Source organism: Pelobates fuscus, chromosome 4 (assembly GCF_036172605.1).
Source record: "Pelobates fuscus isolate aPelFus1 chromosome 4, aPelFus1.pri, whole genome shotgun sequence".
NCBI classification, from domain to species: Eukaryota; Metazoa; Chordata; class Amphibia; order Anura; family Pelobatidae; genus Pelobates; species Pelobates fuscus.
The window spans coordinates 56,274,990-56,290,249 of record NC_086320.1 but is presented as its reverse complement, the minus strand read 5'-3'; the positions used below and the strand labels follow the sequence as shown (position 1 = coordinate 56,290,249).

General features: G+C 43.4%; 1 protein-coding gene across 3 annotated transcripts in view; it reads right to left on the bottom strand.

Annotated features, from left to right (window-relative positions):
* RNF19A (ring finger protein 19A, RBR E3 ubiquitin protein ligase) overlaps positions 1 to 15,260 on the bottom strand; it is a 91,191-nt gene that overhangs the window by 59,580 nt on the left and 16,351 nt on the right. The window contains exon 1 of one of the 3 annotated variants that reach the window (XM_063451201.1): positions 2,438 to 2,589. The exons of the other annotated variants lie outside the window; for them this stretch is intronic. The gene's annotated coding sequence lies outside the window, so the exon portion shown is untranslated. Of the gene's footprint in view, positions 1 to 2,437; positions 2,590 to 15,260 lie in introns of those variants that run through there. 3 annotated transcript variants of the gene reach the window in all.

Below are 15,260 nucleotides of genomic sequence, written 5' to 3'. Positions count from 1 at the left end.
TCACTCTCGCGAGATTTGGAGCGTTGCCGTGGTTACCGCGGCAACGCTCCAAATCTCGCGAGAGGAGGACCCGGAGGAGCTGCAGGTAAGAGCTCCTGGGTCCTCTCTCCCTCCCTTGCCGGCTGCCAGCACCGTGCCTGCGGACCGGGGAGGGAGATCTCTGATCTCCCCTCCGGTCCGCAGGCACATTGCAGGGCTGGCACTTGGCAATGCCAGCTCTGCATTAGCCGGCAGGCTTGCACACCCCTGGGCGGCCCGGTACCGTTTGATCCACGGACCGGTACCGGTCCGCGGCCCGGGGGTTGGGGAACACTGATTTAGGGGACCTAGAGTCGTTAGCATGCTTCTCACTGACCGCCACTAGAGGCAGTCTTTGTCCTGCAAGGTAATTATTATTGCAGTTTCTCTAAAACTGCAATTATTTACATTACAGGACTAAGTGGGATATTGCACCCAGACCACTTCAATAAGATGAAGTCGTCTGGGTGACTATAGTGTCCCTTTAAGCCTAACTAAACCAAAGCAAATCAAATAGGGGACTTAATCTTTCAAACGCTAGAGAATACAGTAGCATGTGCCAGATTCTATCCAATCACAGCAAAGATTTTCAGATCTCGCTTTGAAGCCCTTTTTGGCACTGCTGGATTCCTCGCCGTCCCTTGTCCACAGACCACAATCAGCTTTCTCGCAGCATTCATGCAAATCCCCTTCTGGGAACCCAAACACTATTCTGGAAGTTGTCTAGTTCCAGTCTGGGAGCCAGGCCCCTTTACTGCCTACACATAACCCTACTCCTCTACCCTAACTTTCAGAATGGATTCAATGACTTTCCTTTCACATGTGGTCAACATATAGAATTAAAATACTGAGCTCCTTTGTGGATTTTAACTCTTAAAAATGTCTTTCCATAGACAGCACCTTCCTATACCCTGATTTCAGTAGAAGTATTTTCCTATCAAACAACAGCACCATTAGATGATTAGAATAACCCTCTAGATCAGTGGTTCTCAAATCAGTCCTCAAGACCCACCAACAGTCCAGGTTTTGTTAGTATCTCCATTGGAATAAAACAGGGAAATACATAAATCCTGCACTGTTGGTGGGTCATAAGGACTGGTTTGAGAACCACTGCTCCAGATTAACTCCTATGCACATCCTATCCTGCACTCTACTCCACATCAAAATTCTATGCAATCTTACAGTATACACCTGACTGGACCAAGATTAAGACGGGTTTAGGAAAATGAAAAAAACACTTTCCTGATGTAAATACTTTGCCCTAAAATGGCTCTGTCCCCCAGCTTGTCTATGCCTCCCCACAGCCCTCAAAAAATGTTTATCAGACCAGAACTGCTGATACTAAAATCAAGTTGTGAAGGTCCCTCCAGGTCTTCATTTATAGCGCAACTACCTTAGTAGCGGCTGCTGGAAATCTCCAACTCTGTCCTTCATACGGAGTTCCTGTTGAAGAACTAAAGAAGCTCACGTCAAGTATGTTGACTCTCAAGATCGCACAAAAAGTTTGACAGCCGTTGCCAAAAGATGTGGCGCTTGACTATAGCTCCACCCTTTGTCAACCTGCAGGTTATATACAAAGAGACGGTGTCTCTACTTTTCCTGATGTATAACTTTTATAATAATCATAATTTAAATAAAAAATAAAAAAAATGGTTTGCACAAGGGACTGGTGGCGCATTCTAAGTAGATAAAAACCATGACAAAGCGGCTTTAAATTGTAAAACACTGGTTTATTTTAGTTAACCCTCTGAAATGTGTCAGTTTAATCCCATAAGAAAGGAAGCTGTTCTAAAATCTAAACAAAAGATATGAATAAAACTATTCTGGAATATCTGAAGGACAACATTATCTGACCCAAACAGTAATAAACAATTCAGAACATGACAACCTTTGCCACTCCAGTTGTTGTAAATTAGGTTTCCCATGATACTCAGCCAGCCAAGTGCAATATGGTATATGTAGTCCATGGCAATGCATTGCCAAAGATTAGGCAAACACTGGCCTATGCATAACCCCTTTACTGTTCTACAGGGGAGCTGTGACAAGGAGATTTGTTCATCAAAATCCAAGTTAAAAAAGAGAGAGAGAGAGAAAAGTCCCCACTTACATGAAAATGTCAATACAAAACAAATGCTTAAGGCTCAAAAGATAAGATGGATCAGGCTTAATCGTGTGTTTATACAGCGAGATGAATGGAGAAAACATTTACAGACATAACTATGAATATTTCAAACTAGTGACCAGCGTACAACAGATTCCAAATGGTAACATCACTTGTTGATATTGCCATTTACAACAACTGACATCATTGGAATGCCTGGTAAACAATACAGACAGTTTATTCCAGTTATTCACAGACAGCCTCACACCCATTACAAACAAACAGGCAACATCCACATAGTCAAGTTTCTTTCCTTACCTTTTGTGCCACGAGTTATGCTATAAGACGTAGTTACTTGTATGCAAAATACTCTACAAACCATCATAGACATTTAACCACTGGTCTCCTGTGAGGTCAGTACATGGTGTCAGCATTAAAGGGAAACCTAAACACCAGAACCACTACATCCTAAGGTAGCTGTTTTGGTTTAAGGACCCTGTCCTTGCACTAAGACATATGTAAACATTGTTGTTTGTGACAGTCACTAAATATCTCTCTCTCATAAAGACTTTAACCCCTTAAGGACACATGACATATGTTACATGTCATGATTCCCTTTTATTCCAGAAGTTTGGTCCTTAAGGGGTTAAATATATGTAATAAAAATATAAAATGTTTTAATGTAAGAGTACTCCATTGAGAGAATTTAGCAACATATTTCTTTAAATACATACATAATATTTTGCGGTGGTATACATTACAAATATGGCTTCAGCATTTTGATACTCTTGAAAAAATCCTAAATAATGGAACACGCTATGTTTAAGAGGAAAACAACTTAAACAGACAACGACGCTTTCAATGATTTAGCTTGTGCTTTGTTTTGTACCAAAAACACAGAAGAGATAAAGAACGATGCAATCCGTCTGAACAAAATGCACTGTGTCTTAAATGTACTTTTGTGTACAAATTCCAAGTCATTTTGGTTCTAGAACAAAATTCAAGTTAAGATAATGTGATGTAATTCCAGTAAAATACAAGTTTAGCAGGCTAAGATTGCCACAAGGCATATGTATGTATATGTGTTTGTAGTATCAGTTAGTTAATTATACGTAGCTAAGATACTGTTATCACTGTACTGACCAGGTGCAGGAATGTAAGAACTGGAATTACGCGTCCCTCTCCTTTGTATCAGATGAGCCACGTGGTTAGACCGGATGGATGAGTTTAGACTCTATTCATTAAATAGGTTAAGGGTATGTGTGGGTGTAGTTAATTGTGGGAGGAGCTACAGTGCTATATAAGGAATGTACTCTATGTATTCAGTACTCAGACTTTGCTGTATTTTGGTGACGCTAGTCCCTCTGAGTCCCGATCGGTGATCCAATAAAGAATCTCTTCCTTCCTGAAGAAACCTGTGTCCATCTCTCTGTGCTTGGCTTCCGTCAGTTTCTCCGGTATCATTTGGTGCATTGGCCGGGAAGCTCATCGTTCAACGGTAGCTGAGAGGCAGAGGCGTGAGACGGTCTATCTTTGCCCACGTTCTCTACGGCTGCACCCCTGAACTTCTGCGTGGACCTCCCTTCGTCTCGGCGCCACTGGTCTGTTGTCCAGGAGATCATCGGCCTCTACGTAAGAAGTGCTGGGGTGTCCCCGTCGATGAGTGTGAACTCAGGTTCAGGAACGAGGAGGTAAGACAACTGCTGTTTTAGACGGCAGGACCCACTAGGGGTATACCGATTGTGCGGTAGGCCCAAAGGGGTTTTGAATCTGTGTATCTGCCCCCTCTGTCGGAGGGAAGGAGCGAAGGCGCACCGCTCGATCGAACGCTCTTTAGTCAGACCGTTTGATTTGGTTAGTCAGGCGGGGTCCTGGTGTAAGATAGCCCTAGCCGGACACCGGTGTCTTGTCTAGACTAGCGTTCTAGGGTGTATATTACGTTCGCTAGGTCGGAGGGACCGGGAGACTAAGCGGCGCCTGTGTAAATTCGGTTCGCTAGTTCTCATCCTATCTGGGCTAAGTGGGAAGGCGTGTAAATTTGGAACCCACTAGACTTTTGATAGTACGACTAAGAGGCGCCTGTGTAAATTCGGATCTCTAGCTCGTTGTATAGTGCGACTAAGAGGCGCCTGTGTAAATTCGGTTCTCTAGCTCGCTATGTATATGTGGTGATTGGGCAGTGTGGCTAACCAAAACGGGTGTATATAGTTTTAGGTAGTCCATTCAAGGTACTGGCCAATAGTTTAGTTGGGAATTGTAAATGTGTTAACGATTGTTTTAGTAAAGTGTATATCTTGTTAGATAGCGCGAGCTCAGCCGTCTAGCGAGAGTGTTAATAGTGTGTTGCTGTATTATAGTGCACGGTACCATAACCCTGTATATTTACTGACATTATATAATAAGTACTAATCATTGTCGTCCATTGCATGTTTAACACCATAACCACTAATAATTGTATTGTGACCTTAACTTGTGCTTTGACCTATGCTAACCGTACTGTAACCGCTATTTGTAAAAGACGATGTTACTGGGGTGTGTTATAGACGGGTAATTCGTATATAGAGAATTATAGCGTGGGTGACTGTATAGTTACGCCAAAGGGCATAATATTGATTATATAGTGACTGGTGTAACAGCTGTGTGTGTACGGGAATTCCCTGAGTGTTTATTGTTATTGTGTACGTTTCACTTGGTAACCGTACCACGTGGTGCTGTTGCCAGAGGAAACGGGTGTGACTGTTGAATAGTACGCGTGTATAGTATTCGTTGTCGACGACGTTCCATTGTTAAGTATGGGTGCGTCGCAGTCAACGATTCCGGATCCCTTAGGATGTATGGTTAAGAATTTTAAAAAGGGATTCAAAGTTTGTGATTTTGGGGTAAAGATGTCTCCTGTACGTTTGGTCACTTTGTGTACTAGGGAGTGGCCTACTTTGGTTGCGGCATGGCCGCCACGTGGCAGTTTGGATCCAACTCTGGTACAGCGCTTACACGTGGCTGTATCGGGTAGGCCTGAACTTTACGGCCAGTTTCCTTATATTGACTGTTGGAGACAGGCCGTAAATGACTCGCCAAAATGGCTCCAGACATGCCACGAGGAGCAGTGTCGCCTCATGGTAGCTAGGACTTGCTCGTCCACTAGGACTGGTGTTAGGCCCATTTTGGACACGCCCCCTGAGTCCGAGATCCCTTTGCCGCCCCCTTACTTTCCGTTAAGAAGAAGTGACGCAAACGCAGGAAGTCCTGCACCCCTCCCCTCATTACCCTCATCCACTTCCGCTTCCTCCTCCAGTACAGGATCCACCCCCCCTCGTACTAAATCTCCCCTTCCGGAACCAGAATCCACCCCCATTAGAAACGAATATCCTGATTTGGCGCCACTTCAGACTTCCGGTCAAGCTTCATCTAGCTCGGCTCGAAGTGTTTTATTTACGACCTTTTCCCAAAACCGACCTCCCACATCCCCATACCCTATCTCTCCCCGACCGGAACCCATGACTGACGCCTCTCTACGTAGCCCCATCCAAACCCGACAGTTGACTGGTGCCCAACAATTAAAGCACTATCAGATGCCTCTTCGTCTGAATCCCGGGTCAGCTTATATCGATGCCGCAGGTCAAATGGCACACGCTGACCCAGTCTTCGTATATGTCCCATTTACCACAACCGATCTTTTAAACTGGAAGACCCATAATTCCTCGTATACTGAGAAACCACAAGCTATGACTGATCTGTTCACCTCAATAGTACAGACGCATAATCCGACATGGGCTGATTGCCAGCAGTTACTAATGACTTTATTTAACAATGAGGAAAGGACAAGAATAAATCAAGCAGCCATTAAAGCATTAGCGGATAGAGCCCGTGCTTTGAACCAAGCCAATCCAGCAGCATGGGCCGCGACACACTATCCCAACACCGATCCCGATTGGAACGTAAATGGTGCTGATATGGTTCAACTCAGAGCCTATAGAGACGCTATAATTGCTGGCATGAAAGCCGGAGGAAAGAAAGCCATTAACATGTCGAAGACAGTTGAGGTGATCCAGAAAAGCGATGAAGCGCCCAGTGTCTTTTATGACCGATTATTGGAGGCATACCGCTTGTATACCCCCTTTAATCCGGAAGACGCAGACAATTCCCGAATGGTTAACTCCGCCTTTGTCAGCCAAGCATACGGAGATATTAAGCGCAAGCTACAAAAGTTAGAAGGGTTTGCAGGTATGTCCATCACCCAACTAATGGAGGTAGCAAATAAGGTCTATATGAACAGGGATACAGAAAGTAAGAAAGAGGAAGAGCGCAAGATGCGTAAAAAGGCTGATATGCTAGCGGTAGCAATCGCAGGCGTAGATAAACGGGGCCCAGATAGAGGCAATAATAGATGGAGTAGGGAGCCTTTGAGTAGGGATCAGTGTGCGTATTGCAAGGAAGAAGGGCATTGGAGGAACGAATGTCCGCAAAGAGAGCAGTACGAGAGAGACCAACCCAGGGCAGGCTACGGAAACTTTAGAGGCAGAGCGAGAGGTAGAGGAGGCCCCGGAGGGAGTAATGGGTATAGAGGGAGTAATGGGAACAGAGGAAGTGTTAGGGAAGATAGGTATATTCCAGCAGCGCAAAGGTCCCGCGATAGAGAAGGTAGGGACTTCGTAGGATTGGCTGACACGGTCATGGAGGACTATTGATACCGACCGGGCTCCATCCCCCTTGGTCGAGCGGAGCCTATGGTCGATGTATCAATAGGGGGAAAGAGGAGTGCGTTCATGATCGACACTGGTGCTGAACATTCAGTGGTGACTAATCTAGTTGCTCCTCCATCTGGAAGGACTATTACTGTGATAGGAGCAACTGGAAGAAGTGCTGAAAGACCGGTTCTTAAAAGTCGACTCTGTACATTGGGAGGCCACGTAGTAAAACACCAATTCCTTTATATGCCTGAATGTCCAGTCCAATTGCTGGGACGTGATATGCTATCCAAATTACAAGCGCAGATTACGTTCCTACCAGATGGAACAACATCTTTAAAGTTTAATGGACCTTCAGGTATTATGACTTTATCCGTACCAAAGGAAGAAGAGTGGCGACTTTATACAGTGTTGACTAGCCAAAACCCTAGGAGTGATGAGACATTGTTTAACATACCAGGAGTTTGGGCAGAGAACAACCCACCAGGACTGGCCCGCAATATTCCACCAATAAAAATTGAACTGAAACATGGGGTTTATCCAGTGAGCCTAAGACAATATCACATTCCGCAGAAGGCTAAGAAGAACATCCAATCCTATCTGGATAAGTTCATACGGTATGGTATCCTAAAATTCTGTACTTCCCCCTGGAACACCCCATTGCTGCCTGTTCAAAAGCCCGGTACAGATGAGTATCGACCTGTACAGGACTTAAGAGCAGTCAATGATGCGGTTGTTGGCATACATCCAGTTGTACCCAATCCATATAACCTGCTTGCTTTAATTCCGGGCGGGGCTACTTACTTCACAGTCTTAGATCTCAAAGATGCCTTCTTTTGCCTCCGAATTGCCGCAGAAAGCCAATGTATTTTCGCTTTCCAGTGGGAGAACGCTGTAACGGGCTCAAAACGCCAAATGACTTGGACAAGACTGCCCCAAGGGTTTAAAAATTCACCTACCCTATTTGGTTCAGCTCTAAGTCAAGATCTACTGGATTTCGAGTCTATCCCAGGAGAATGTGTATTGTTACAATATGTAGATGACTTGTTGATAGCAGCAGTTACAAAAGAAATCTGTCAGCAAGCAACGCACGATCTACTACACATTCTCTGGAAGGCAGGATACAAGGTGTCTAGAAAGAAGGCTCAGTTGTGTTTGCCAACTGTCAAGTATCTGGGATTCCATATCTCTGAAGGTCAAAGAATTATGGGGCCAGAGAGAAAAGAAGCTGTCTGCCAAATACCAATACCCAAGAATAGAAGACAAGTGCGAGAATTCTTGGGGGCAGCAGGCTTCTGTAGGATATGGATTCCCAGCTATGCGATACTAGCAAAACCTCTGTACGCAGCTATCAAAGGTACAGAGCACGACCCCTTCTTATGGACCCAAGAACAGCAAACGGCATTTGAAGATGTGAAGAAGGCTTTGATGAGTGCCCCAGCATTAGGTCTACCTGATCACACACGACCATTCTACTTATATGTACACGAGCAAAGAAGAATGGCTGTGGGAGTATTGACACAGTACTTGGGATCATGGCAAAGACCTGTTGCCTACATGTCTAAGCAACTGGATGCAGTGGCCAGCGGACTTCCACCTTGTCTAAGAGCCGTAGCTGCAGCCGCCCTGCTAGTAGCTGAAGCCGATAAACTCACTCTGGGTCAAGAACTTTATGTACGAGTCCCACATGCAGTACAGACGTTGTTGGATTACAAAGGAAATCATTGGTTTAGTAACAGCCGTATGACCAAGTATCAAGCAATGTTGTGTGAAAACCCAAGAGTGCATTTAGAGACTGTAAACACCTTAAATCCAGCTACCCTTTTGCCACAACCTACTGAAAGTCAACATGATTGTTTGGAAGTAATGGATGAAGTATTCTCAAGTAGACCAGATCTTCGTGATTTTCCCATCCAGAACCCCGATGTTCAATATTACACCGACGGCAGTAGTTATGTGAAAGAAGGGATCCGCTATGCAGGATATGCAGTGACAACAATAGACAAGGTGATAGAAGCTCGGCCACTGGCGAAAGGAACATCAGCACAAAAGGCAGAATTAATAGCACTAACACGAGCGTTACAATTGGCTGAAGGTTTAAGAGTAAATATCTATACGGACTCTAAGTATGCGTTTTTAACCACTCATGCCCACGGAGCTTTGTATAAAGAAAGAGGACTACTGAATTCAGAAGGCAAAGAAATCAAGTACGCAGCTGAAATCCTACAACTATTGGAAGCAGTGTGGGAGCCGAAAGAAGTCGGTATCATACATTGTCGAGCGCATCTGAGAGGAGATGGTGATGTAACCAAGGGAAATCGGATGGCAGATAGTGCAGCTAAGCGTGCTGCTGAATCAGGAAGACAGGAGTATGTGGGGCATATAGCTGCTCTTATACCAACTCCACTGTCCCAATGGACTCCAGTTTATACAGCTCAAGAAGAGGAGTGGTTAAAGACTGAACCGGGAAAGTATTTGGAGAACAAGTGGTATCAGCTAGAAGATGGAAGAATAGTCATACCAGCATCACTAGCGGTAGAAATTGTCCAAAATTATCACAACGGGACACATTCTGGGAGAGACAGTACTGAAGAATCTCTCAGGAAACATTTCTACATACCAAGATTGTCCAACTTGACTCAGGCCATTGTACGCAGATGTGTAACGTGTGCTAAGAATAATGCAAGACAAGGACCAGTAAAGCCACCAGGAGTCCAGTTTATGGGGGGACTCCCCATGTCCGATCTACAAATAGACTTTACAGTAATGCCTAAATCGGGTGGACATCGTTACCTGTTGGTAATTGTGTGCACCTATTCAGGCTGGGTAGAAGCATGTCCTACTCGTACAGAGAAAGCAGGAGAAGTTGTGAGATTCCTGCTACGAGAAATAATACCCCGATATGGACTACCCTGTTCTATAGGATCGGACAATGGTCCAGCTTTTGTTCATCAGTGCCTACAACAACTGACTCATATGCTTGGTATAAAGTGGAGGCTTCATACTGCATATAGACCCCAGAGTTCTGGTAAGGTAGAGAGAATGAATAGAACTATAAAGAATCAGTTGGCTAAAATGTGTCAGGAAACCCAACTTAAGTGGAACGTTCTCTTACCCATAGCTTTATTGCGAATCCGCAGTACCCCTACCAGAAGGATGGGCCTCTCTCCTTTTGAAATCATGTATGGGCGACCACCTCCCGTACTTGGTAACTTAAGGGGGGACTTGAGTCAGTTGGGAGAAGGAATTACCCGGCAGCAGGTTGTAGAGTTGGGTAAGACTATGGAGGAGGTACAGAAATGGGTACAAGATAGATTACCTGTGAATATTTATCCCCCTGTTCATAGTTATCATCCAGGAGACCAAGTGTGGATTAAAGAGTGGAATAATGTACCGTTAGGGCCCAAGTGGAGAGGTCCTTATGTTGTTCTTTTGTCTACCCCTACAGCGATAAAAGTAGCCGAAGTAACTCCGTGGATACATCACTCCAGGGTTAAACCAGCAGCAGTCGATTCTTGGCAAATTACAGCAGATCCAGAGAATCCCTGCAAGATCCGGTTGAAACGCACTACTCAGTCGGAGTAACGAGGAATTATTGTGGATTACAAATTTTATTGTTACAGGTGTGAGTGAGAAGGCCATAATAAAGCCTGTCCGCTTACCAACACATAGTGTATAAGCCAGGAAAGTCTCGAAGGGACACCTGTGAAGACGAGCAGAACTCCATTCCCTGCAGCCCTCACATCCTGGAAGCTGAGGTTCCATCGCACGGACGAAGACTGAGGATGACGGCGAAAGATGTGCTTTTGATTGTGTTTATTTATATGTGTTTTTATATTCAGGAAGGTAGAGGTACCGACACTCCTAGCTGTGAGGTATGCATTAAGACTACGAGAACAGGTAACCATATTTCCCAAACCCTAATTTGGCATTCACAATACGAATGTAAAGGAGAGGTATCAAGATGTAGATACCTAAATATAGACTATAGTGTGTGCCATTTAGGAGTAGGAGAACCTAAGTGCTTCAGTCCAGAGTATCAACCTCGTACAATTTGGTTGACTCTCAGGAATGGAGATCCTCAGGGGACCCTAATTAATAAGACGGTGTTAGAATCCGTACATTCTTCGGGTGTTCTGCTATTTGATGCATGTAAGGCGATATCAAGTGGTAGAAAGCCGTGGAATGTATGTGGGGATCTTAGATGGGAGAGGACGTATGGGTCTAACGATAAATACATTTGTCCCAGTAGCAAAAATAAATATGTGAGTCCTAGATGCCCAAATAAAGACTATAACTTTTGTCCATATTGGTCTTGTGTGGGGTGGGCGACTTGGGGACAGACAGTAGATAAAGACATGATAGTGACTAAGTTGCCGACTAGCCCTTATTGTAAGTCTATGGAATGCAACCCAGTCCATATACTTATTAATAACCCCGACAAGTTCCTAGATAAGTATGGAAATTTATTTGGGTTTCAGATATACGGGACGGGTTTAGATCCTGGGACATTATTGTTTATAGGAATAGAGACTGATACGGTATCCTCCCAGACTCAAGTATACCATTCCTTTTATGAAGAGATGAGTATAGATAATAAGATCCCCCATAACGCTAAAAACCTGTTCATTGACCTAGCTGAAAGTATTGCCGGTAGTCTTAATGTTACCAACTGCTATGTGTGTGGAGGTACTAACATGGGAGACCAATGGCCTTGGGAAGCAAAGGAGGTAATGTCCGGTTCTGAGGCAGTTGACCAACTAATATCTACACAAGCCGATTATCATTTGAGTGTTAGAGGTAAATCTGAGTGGAGATTAAAGACCTCCATCATAGGTTATGTTTGCATAGCAAGGAAAGGAATAATGTATAATACTTCTGTAGGAGAATTAACTTGTCTAGGGCAAAAAGCTTATGATGATGATACAAAGAATACAACTTGGTGGTCGGCTTCAAATGTCTCAGAACCATCTAACCCGTTTGCTAGATATGCCAATTTAAAGGATGTGTGGTTTGATTTATCCATCACATCTACCTGGAGAGCCCCAGCAAATTTGTACTGGATCTGTGGTAAGAAAGCCTATTCGGAGTTGCCACAGGACTGGGAAGGGGCATGTGTGTTGGGTATGCTCAAACCATCCTTCTTCTTGTTACCGATTGAAACAGGTGAGACTTTAGGTGTTAAAGTGTATGATGTGAATCATAGGAAGAAAAGGGGACCCTTAGAGATAGGCACCTGGGAAGATGATGAATGGCCTCCCCAGCGTATTATAGATTACTATGGGCCAGCCACGTGGGCTGAGGATGGTACCTTTGGTTATAGAACCCCTATTTATATGCTCAACCGTATTATAAGATTACAGGCGGTGGTTGAGATTATCACAAATGAGACATCACAAGCGCTCAATCTTCTAGCGAAGCATAATACCAGGATGAGGACAGCAGTCTACCAAAATAGATTAGCCTTGGATTACCTTTTGGCAGTAGAGGGAGGTGTATGTGGGAAGTTTAACCTAAGTAATTGCTGTCTTCAAATAGATGACGAAGGGCAAGCAATAGCTGAGCTTACTAGCCATATGGTTAAACTAGTGCATGTGCCTACTCAGGTATGGAAAGGGTACAATCCAAGTAGTTGGTTTGGTAGCTGGTATGAGTGGTTTGGAGGGCTTAAGGCAGTGGTAGGTGGAGTCCTACTGATTTTACTGTTGTGTCTACTCCTACCGTGTCTTATACCCTTAGTAGTTAGGTCTGTGCAAAGCCTGATAGGAAGTATAGCAGAGAGGAAGGCTGCTGCACAGATAATGGCGATATATAAGTATAAGGCTCTAGATCAAGGAGAACCAATGCAGGAAGATGAGTGTTAAAAGATTCACATCATAAGATAAGTCTGGTCTGGTTCATGGTAACCTGAGGTATATGCAAACCAAGGTTAAGTGATGCCTCAAGTAATTGTGAAATATCAGAGGCATCAAAGGGGGGAATGTGATGTAATTCCAGTAAAATACAAGTTTAGCAGGCTAAGATTGCCACAAGGCATATGTATGTATATGTGTTTGTAGTATCAGTTAGTTAATTATACGTAGCTAAGATACTGTTATCACTGTACTGACCAGGTGCAGGAATGTAAGAACTGGAATTACGCGTCCCTCTCCTTTGTATCAGATGAGCCACGTGGTTAGACCGGATGGATGAGTTTAGACTCTATTCATTAAATAGGTTAAGGGTATGTGTGGGTGTAGTTAATTGTGGGAGGAGCTACAGTGCTATATAAGGAATGTACTCTATGTATTCAGTACTCAGACTTTGCTGTATTTTGGTGACGCTAGTCCCTCTGAGTCCCGATCGGTGATCCAATAAAGAATCTCTTCCTTCCTGAAGAAACCTGTGTCCATCTCTCTGTGCTTGGCTTCCGTCAGTTTCTCCGGTATCAATAACTGTCTTTTTATTCACAGTTGCTAATGACTAGAAGCATGTTGCTCCCAAAGCCATAAGATGCACCATAACATAGGTTTAGGAATGCCGAAAGAAAAATCAGGATTCCCAATCCGTTTAACAAGTGCACAAAAGTAATAGATTTACTAATATGAATGTAGAACTGGAACAATTGCAGAGTATTAGGGCGATGGATTTGACAAGGTTATCGCACATTTTAGGCAGGAATAGCCTCTCTTGTCAATTCGTAGCTATTCACAGTTTGGCGAATAATTTGCAGATGAGCAAGACATTTAGCCCCCCCCCCCCCCTCCCCCACACACTCTTTAAATATGCATTCACATGAAAATGGGAGAATGAAAATGAAAGCATTTAGCTATGTAACACTTGATGCAGTGTAGTTGGACTCATTCCCAGACATGTCATGCATGAAAACCACAGGCTGGTGCTCAGAGAGACTAAAGGGATTTTTCTACATTGAATCTTAAACTTTTACTGAATTAATGGATATGGAGCAACAGGGCTTTAACCGGACAATGACTATACCTGAATCAGCATTCACACATATTAAAAGAAATTGAGAAATCGTGTTTACATGACTATCCCAGAATTCCAAGCATGCAAATGAACAAAGACAGGCAGTGTCAGGGTGTGTTTCAGACATAGACGTATATAGATACAGACAGACGGGCATCTTGAACCAAATGTATTCATCATTGTGTTTGGATAATAAAATTGAAAGTTTGTTTAATAGGAGGATGTCAAAATACATTTAGTTGTTTTTAAAGATCTCCAAGCAGGAAACTTCTATAACAATTACATACATATAAATATATATATTTTATTATCTTTTTACCACATTTTGCATTTTCCCCCTCCCAGCATTACTTGAAAGGGTGGATTAAACCAGGTAATAAATGGCTAGCCAGAGTCTCCATAAATATAATATATTGGAAGAAAATATGCTGCAATTGTTCATCAACATTTCTTAAGCGTGATGAAGTGAAAATCCAGTAACATTTTGGCAATGCCTGAGCAAACGGAAAGTTTCACATAACCTTTCCTCCCCATTAGAAGGAGATAAGTTAAATGAGGTTTTCAGGGAAATTTACAGCTTTTAAACAATCTGTGAAGAAACAAACCTTCCACGGACTCACAAGCCCTTTATTCACACGACAGGAGCAGTTTGCACAAACTAGATCACACTGACATCAGTCATCCAAAAGGCCACCTGCAAGAAGCTTTTTCCAGATAATTTAAGAAAGTGCTTATTTTTTGCTGCATCAGACCTGTGTGCAGGCAAAACACATGAATAAACAATTTTTGAATTTAGGATTTATCTTAACTCTTTGTTCTGGAACTTCAAAGTTGAAAAGGAAACATATTTGCATCATAACCTATGGTACATTATGCCCCTGCGGGCATTTTTATGTAAACACTGTCTTTTCAGAAAGAATGCAGTGTTTACATTACAGCCTAGGGACACCTCTAGTGGCAGTCACTCAGACGGCAACTGGAGGTGCTTCCTGGGTCAGTGCTGCATTATGTGCAGCACTGACGTTCAGCATCTCTATGCTCTGCATGGAGGCGCTAGACTTTCCCCATAGAGAAGCATTAATTCAATTTATTTCTATGAGGATTGGCAAGCACTGTGTTTGGCTCTGTCCCCACCTCCTTGGCTGAGATGGTCAGTATTGATTATCTCAGCCAACGGGGTGTATCAGAGGGTGGGGCTAGTGTCGACAGACCTGCATTAAAGCTGAGTTTTCTCCTTTTTTTAAGGGGGTGACAATGTTTTTAACAGTATAGGATCAGGAGTATACATTTGTGTTCCTGACCCTATAGTGTTCCTTTAAGATAAAAGTAGCTGAAACAGGAAAAAAAATCTCTAGGCCAGCTATGCTCCCAATTTTCCTTTGCCCTTAAATTTAAAAAATTCAGCTTTATTGAATAACACTGATAGTCTTCCCAAAAACAAAATAAATAATTAGTTTACAACTTGGCAAAAAAAAAAACACATTAGA